The sequence below is a fragment of the Lactuca virosa genome, chromosome 3 (assembly GCF_052849685.1).
Source record: "Lactuca virosa cultivar CGN04683 chromosome 3, Lactuca_virosa_CGN04683_v6, whole genome shotgun sequence".
Classification (NCBI taxonomy): Eukaryota; Viridiplantae; Streptophyta; class Magnoliopsida; order Asterales; family Asteraceae; genus Lactuca; species Lactuca virosa.
Window position 1 is genome coordinate 331842611 of NC_136428.1, and position 8464 is coordinate 331851074.

Here is an 8464-nt window from a genome sequence, read left to right on the forward strand (position 1 = left end):
CTTCCATAAATCAACCATAATAGCAAGTATATCGAAGCTAAAGGAAAGTCTCTCAATTATCTTGGGTTAAATCGTCTTTTGTGTTTCTTGCTTTTAATTTTAGTTTTTGTTTCATTAGTTGAGAATTTTAATTATGTTAATATGAACTTGTGAAATCAAATAAAACCCCCTTTAGTTGTTTTTCTTAGTTTAACTTTTAGTAGTTATTTTTCTAATAAAATATTGTTTCCTATGTTTAACACCTGACTTACCTAAGCTATTCTACAATCTGACTAGGTACACTGCCTAGGTGCATTCTAGCTAGTTAAGTTCGTTAGGTTATAAATTTAAAACTAGTAGGTACTTTTGTGTACATCAAGTTTTTAGCACCGTTGCCGGGGAATGGCTTATTTGATTTTCATTTTAATTGCTTTTAGTTATTTGATCCTTTTTGTAGGGTAAAAAACGCAAAAAGTTAATTTTTCTGCATTTATTTTTCTATCTAATCAGCAACCAAGTCGTGGGCATCTTGGCCACATCGTGGTTACGTTACAGTCATTTTTTAGTTTAGTTATTGTTTGTTCGTTTTACGCATTTTTTTAGTTTTGTTTTAGCAGAAAAAATGGGGGACATAACGAACATGACAATGGAAGAGTACAAGCGGCATATGAGGAACGAAAACAGATGGGGTCTTGATCCACCAAAAATCCCAACCACAACAAAGTTCGAACTTTCGGGGCACATTCTTAATATGCTAAAAGATCTACCTTTTATGGGAAGGAGCATGAGGGTGCTTATGAGCACATAGAAAAGGTGGTCGAGGTTTCACATAATTTTAATGCACCAAATGTGAGTAAAGATGCAGTGATGCTTCGACTTTTTCCGGTCACATGGAATGGTAAAGCTAAGGAATGGATAAAATCACTTCCCTTTGGAGCAATCACGACATGGGTTGATTTTAGGACTGAGTTCATAAACCAGTTTACCCCTCCTTCAAAAGTGGTGAAGCTAAAAAGAAATATCCAGAATTTTGAACAATTAGAAGGGGAGTCGCTATACGAAGCTTGGGAGTGTTACAAGAGATTGTTACGACATTGCCCTCAACATGACTTCAATGTGCAACAAGAAATCTCAATATTTTATGATGGAGTCAGTGTGTGCACTCGTCAACTTCTAGACTCGCAAGGGCCCATGACAAAGAAGGATATGACAACAAATAAAGCTTAAATTGAAGAATTCTCTAAGCACTCAAGAGAGTATCACAACTCAAAGGAGGAATTCACTAGAGTAATATCAAGTATAGATGGAGGTAAAGATGATGTCGGTGCAGTTATTGCAAAGCTCGATGCAATGGAAGAAAAGATCACAAAAATGGGAGGATCAATTCAAGATAGATGTGGAGCTTGTGGGGGCGGGGGGCATTTTACAAGGGATTGTGAGTTAGAGTACAAGAGAGGTCGAGATACAAAATAAATTTAACAACTAAAGCATGATCTTAGAACAAGTGCAATAAGAGAAAATATACGCTCTCGAGTCAATGTTATTTAGATTCATGGAAGCTAGCGAAAAACGAGATGATGCTACAGACACAATACTTAGAGAAAAAAAAAGAATCTATTTTAAGTATAATTAACAAGGCTTGTACAAGAAAAGCTACCAGATTCACATTCACGAAAAATCGAGTCAATCCAAAACGCTCAAGTCATGGCCGTTTATACAGAAAAAAAAAAGACGAATTGGTGCTTACGGAGGACCTTGAAGAGCAGTCTAATCAGTCACTCAAAATAAAAACGAAAGAAGAAGAAGAGTGTCGTTATTATGACCAGTCACCGCGACGTGGAGGCAACAGTGCCACGACGTGGAGGCAATAGTGCCACGTCATGGACGATAAAAAATGATTATGATTTTTCTGTCATTAAGCCATATCGACCACCTCTCCCTTTCCCATCTCATGCCAATGCAAATTTGGTGAAACAAGAAAACACGAAGTTCCTTAAGCATGATGAATTTGAACGCATGAAGGAAGAAGAGTGGGAGGAATGGGAGGAGCCTTTACCCGAAGAGCAATTGGAAAAAGAAGTACTTAATTATTCGAAACCTCCAGTTTCAACGCCTATGATTTTTGAGGTGTTTGTTTTTAAAAGACCACCACATCAAGTCACAGAGCAGATTGAAGAAAAATAAGAAGAGAGTGATGAGTCCAATTTTGATAATAAAAATTCGGAAAGAGACAAGACAAAAGCTAAAGACACGGGAATGAGGAAAGAAGCCAAGCGAAAGCACAAAGAAGATGTCAACCCAAAAATGCAAGAAAGCTCAACAAATGCATTCAACAGAAGGGTTGCCTACAAACGAACAAGGCTCAAGATGATGGAGAATGGGGAGGTTACACTTCCACCTGACGCAATGTAGAGTGGGAAGGAGTCCGGCTCACGACTCTTCAAAAAGAAGCGCTTATCGGGAGGCAACCCGATCTTTTAAGAGTTTGCATTTTCTTTATTTTTGAATTATTTTTAGTTTTTGTATTCATTTTTAGTTTTTTGTTATAGTTTAACCAAATGATGATGTGTTTCTCTAGTCTTTGATCTTATTTTGTAGTGAAGCAGTGAATGAGCTTAATTGTGAATCGTCGGGAGATATAAGAAGACTAGAACCTAGAAGCCGCATTTTTGAATAAGTGTGGGGTACATAACGGGAAGAGTTTTGAAGAAAAGCACTATGTGAAGACACCATGACGTGGTCATCATTACCACGTCGTGGCAATTCAGATTTTCACGATCAAACGAGTTCTGACTAATCACCATGTCGTGGCCCTCAATTACCACGACGTGGCAATTCTTATTTTCGCGTTCAGATTTTTCCACCATCGACACCAAGATGTGGCGTCACTTTCCCACGTTGTGGCCGAGCTTCAGTGAAATATTTTGACATTTTTTTGCACCGTACTTTTTGAAGATGCAAGTCTATGGTTCACATTTTTCCGACACATTTACGAGTATTTGCATGGGTCCAGTTTCCAGTTACATTTTCGAGATGTCCAAGCTTTCACACCAACAATCAGAGATCGACCTCACAACTTCTATCCCAGGGGAGCCTGTTCCTTTTTCTCCCTCTTTACTTTTATGTTTTGCATAGCATGCAATGGGGACATTCCATACAATAAGTGTGGGATAAGGGGTTGATTACATTAGAGTACAAGCATTTGATTTTTACAAAAATTGCATTATCATAAAAAATACTATTTTTGACAATATGCATTCACATAAACTTGAAATAATAGTTTAATTTAGAAAATCTAGAAAATTAAAATTTTTTGCTAGTATTGTGTGGGATGATCTGATGCTAACCCAAATGTTTATCTGAGCCAATATATGCAAACCACAAACCGTAAGCACAAAGCTTACTAAGTTCCATAAAATACCATACACAACACAACACAAATAAACGGCTATGAGTTATCAACAACCTCGGGGACTATCGGTAGTCTCAGTGAGCTAACCGGTGGGTCATCAGCAACCATGGGGACTATTAGCAGTCCCAGTGGGCTAACAACACGTCTGGTGGGTTATCAGCAACCCTGGAAACTATCAGCAGTCTCAGTCACACATAAACAACATAACACAATAATCACAGTTATACCCAGCTGGTCATCATAGATACATCCTATTCTACCACACATGCTCATACAAACATGCAAGAGTCGCAAAGATAGCTAGCATCCTACATACACAATTTAGTGAGCCGACATTGGTGACTTCGACTCACGAGCATCGGGAGAAGACTCACCTCTACTGATGATAACTAAAACAACACTTGATCCACGAAGAACAATGCTCCTCACGCTAAACCAAAACCAGAAACAAACCCAATCAATAATTAGGGTTTAACCCAAACCCATGGTCTAGTCCATTCCTCATCATGATAAGGGAAAAATACCATTTTGCCTTTTATATACAAGCCCAACTAAACTAAGCCCAAAACCCCTAATGGCCCAAGGACCAAAATCGATCCATTGGGCTTCTGCTGAGAACACCTGGCGTTCCACCCTATGACATCTGGCGTCTAAACGATGGGCGTTCCCATGCAAACACCTGGTGTTTGCTTGTTGATTACTAACTTCTAAACCAATGTCTTAATGGCTTAGATCTCATGTCCAAGATTGCATTTTTATGATTCTAGACTCACTATTATGCTTGAAAGAACAATCCAAACCTCTGGAGCATTCCAAACTCACAAGGATCAGGTCTTTGGGACCAACAAGAACATAAACTAGCCCTAAACCAAGATCTAGCAAATGAGACATCAAGATCGATCTGAACTTTATACCTCAAAATGATGCTCCAAGATGTCAAGAGTCTAGATCCACAAGCTAGAGATCAACCACAATACTCTAAAGATCTTTCGTCTCTTATCAAGAACACTAAATGATGCCAAAAAGACGAACCGAGGCTTTAAACTCTCATACACACTTAGGGTTTTTGAAATGACGATGGAGGCTGGAGTGGTGAAGGGTTTTGAGGCCATGATGTTCTTTAAATAGGTAGCAAAGACTAAAAATTAGGTTTTAGTCTCTGCGTGCAAACGTCGGGCATCCATCATATAGCGCCTGGCGTTTGGACCAAAGTGCCAAAGATTAACACAACAAGGTTAAACGTGTAAATACCTCGAAACCATGGTGTTACAAATTTATCAGTTTTGACTATATTCAATTAATTCATAATTAATTATTAACTATTTCTAATTAGTATATTAATCACATAATAAATTAGTAAATCATTTATTTCTCTGCTTTGATCAATCCAAGTCATTTCCTGGTTATAAGGGCGGCTCAAAAAGGACTTTACTTTTATTCATCAAGATTATACCAATTTAGTTAGTACGTTAGACACCTTAATCCAATAAGACAAACATTTGTTTCCTTCAGAAACTCTTTCAAATGTTCTTTCAAGGGCTGAGGTATGTAAGATAAACACCACTAACGATGTCAAGTGCGTTTCAGATATGCTGAAGTGGTGGATGATAGTTCACATGGTTCTTAAGGGAATGATTCCAAATTTTTTTGATGAGCAGTAGTGAAGACTATCTTTTGCAACTCGACGCAAAAGGGGAGATTGTTAGGTTTAATATATTGTGTAGTTGTGTCAAGTCTATATACGAAAGGTTTCGCAAGTCTATCATGTATAAGTCTTTACTGTTTCATATGTGATTTGACTATTTTCATTTTGTATATTTGTTTATTACTTAGGTTCGTAGTATAGGCTGTTAACTTGGGTATCATAACCTCAGTAAGACTCTTCGCTCATGCAATATATAGGAGGGTTAGTTAGATAGAGAGATTATCTTTTGGAGATTAGTTCTTCTATCATTGTTTAGAATTATTCTTTACTCTCTAATGAAATCATTGATCTTATTTACTCTTGTGTGTTCATCTGATTTGATCGTATTTTCCATCGCATTGTTTGATTAGAATCTATTTGTTGTTATTATTGTAACAATTACGACATCCCTCTTCTTAATTTCGAATTGTATTAACGGACCTACCCATGAATATTAATTTGACTTAAAATATTTAAGGACAGCCAACTAACTAAAATCTTACCTCTTATTTTTTATGTCTGGAAATGGTAATCTTCCTTCTACTTCCTACCTACGCCTTATGCACGCTCTTTCACCTCTTATTCCTGCTGAGAAACCCTCTTGTTTCTGTTCTTATGAGGATTGAAAGATTTGATATGAACAAAGCCTTACTTGAATGCAAGTACGATGAAGGAACTTCTATATGTGCGTTGGTCGACAAAGTGAAAATGTACATTGACAGATTGGGCAACATGGGTGGTGAATTTCCTATGGAGTTTGCTATAGATTTGATTCTAATTTCGCTCCCAAATTCTTACTAACTGTTTGTAAAAAATTTCCACATGAAGAATGTCAAGGTTACCGTAATGGAACTTTCTAACATGTTGATGGCTGAAGAAGTTGTCATCTCTGAAAAGGAAACTCTATCTAAAGTTGTTGAAATTGGAAATGGCTATGAGCAAAAGATGATTTCTCTTATCAAAGAAAATGAGAAAATCATGACTAAGGTGTTCAATCAAAGACTCAAGAGAAAGGTGAATCAAAAAATTGCTCCAAACCATGATTCAATTGAAGCTTATTGCCCTTGCTGTCAAGAGAAAGGCTTCTGGAAAAGAAGCTTCCCTGATGAAATGTTGCATCCCACCAAATTTGATTCAGGTATTTACTAAAACATTTCATACTAATAAATTCATTGTTTCTTGATAATGGATGTAATGATCACATATGTTCGGTATTTCAGGAACTAAAGAATAGAATCTCAAGCTTGAAGAGATCAAACCATTTATGGAACTAGAGAAAGGTCATACGGTACATTGTTGTGTGCGTGAATGGACTTGGCAATTGTGTTTATAATATTGATTCTTCCAGTAGTTTGGATAAGGCATGCTTATGGAATTATCGTCATGGGCATATAAACAATAAACACATTGCCCAACTCCAAAAGGATGGAGTGTTGGAATCGTTTGACCTAAAGTCAGACAATCAATGCGAGTCTTGTCTTTTAGGCAAGATGATCAAGTCACCTTTCATTGGCACATGTGAAAGAGGTGAATGATTGTTAGACCTAATACATATAGATGTATGTGGGCCTTTCAGATCTGCCACAAGAGATGCAAATAGCTACTACATGACGTTTACTGACGATTATAGTATATATGGGTATATCTATTTAATCAAGCATAAATCAGAAACTTTTGAAAAGTTCAAAGAGTTTAGGCATGAAGTATAGAACTAGTTGGTCAAGAATATAAAGATGCTCCAATGTAATAGAGGTGGAAAATATCTTAGTATCGAGTTCAACGACTATCTTAAGGAATGTGGAATTGTTTCACAAATTGTTGCCTCCTAGGACACCACAACTTAATGGTGTAGCTGAGAGACGAAATCGAACATTGTTGGACATGGTTTATTCCATGATGAGTCGAGATTCGCTTCATATATTGAAACATCCCAAAAATGCAGTCCAAAAATTTCGTTTTAATTCATAAATAAAAACCATGAGTATCATACATCATATAAAAACCATAAACGTTGTGTATCTCATAAATGTTATAATCAACTGTCAATATATCAAAGTCATGTCAAAACATCAGAGTAAATCATCCCAGGCTAAAAGCTGTGGTGTGTGCCATGCAATCATCCCGAGCTCTTCCCTTTACTAGTGGAAATACTTGAAACAAAAACTGAAAACTGTAAGCACAAAGCTTAGTGAGTCTCCCTAAACTACCACATACCATACAGATAAACACATAATAACATAATGTTGGGAATCCGCCCAGCTGCATCGGGATGAACCCGACATCGGCTTACCCGGCGTGGGGCTACTGCGCACCAGCTGAAAAAGCCCTTTCCCTTTTTAATAAAAAGAAGGTCGCTTCTGGCATCGGGCCTCGCCCAACATCGGGCTTGCCCCTGCATACATACAACATATCATATAATGTAAGCATATAAACTTTCATCAGGCTTGCCCCGACATCGGACCAAATCCCGGAACACATGACACATAACATATAAGCTAACCTGCATCGGGCTTGCCCCGGAATCAGACCAAAGCCCGGAACACATAACACATAACATATAAGCTAACATACATCGGGCTTGACCCGACATCAGACTGAAGCCCGGAGCACATAACACATATCATATAAGCTAACATACATCGAGCTTACCCCGGCATCAGACCGAAGCCCAGAACACATAACACATAACATGCAAGAATCACAAAGACATCAAGCATACATAAACACTTCTCGGGACCGCCCCGACATCGGACCGAAGTCCGGAAACACATAATCTGCATCGGGCTAACCCCGGAATCAGACCGAAGCCCGGTATATGCTAACATACATAAACGGGTCGGCATTGGTGCCTTCGACCCGTTCCTACTGGAGAAAAACTCACCTCATACTGTTGAAGTCCCGCAGACAAAACCCTAGCTGTTGGTTGACAGATTCCCGAATCTGTCAACATCAAATAACACCCAATTAATAATTGGGTCCCCAACACATATCCATAAGTCCATGCTTAGGGTAAAAGACTACTTTACCCCTAGCTTAGGTTGACTCAAGCCCAAGGCCCAATCCAAAGGCCCAAAAGTCTAATAATGAACCAAGGCCCAACTATGGCCCAATTTTTTAAATTGGGCACAAACCTCTACATGGTCTTGCCTTAAGGCCCAACCATTTATTCTTGGTCCAACACTTGAAATTCTTATGGTCCAATATCTCATAATCATCAAGGCCCAGTTATGGCCCATCTATGGCCTAATTTTCCAAATTGGGCCCAAACATTTCCAATGGGCCTTATCCTTAAGCCCATTCCAAGTGTTCTAGTCCATTTACTTGTTAATAGTTGGCTCATCAAGAGTCCAGACACCTAGGCCCAACAGAAAGGCCGAACTCTAAACCCA

At 38.2% G+C, this 8464-nt stretch overlaps 1 non-coding gene across 1 annotated transcript; it reads right to left on the reverse strand.

Moving 5' to 3' along the window:
* Positions 1-984: 984 nt before the first annotated feature.
* Positions 985-1091, reverse strand: LOC145167996 (small nucleolar RNA R71). Its single transcript, XR_013741592.1, has one exon. It is a non-coding gene; the product is annotated as a small nucleolar RNA R71 (small nucleolar RNA).
* Between the last annotated feature and the right edge of the window lie 7373 nt (positions 1092-8464).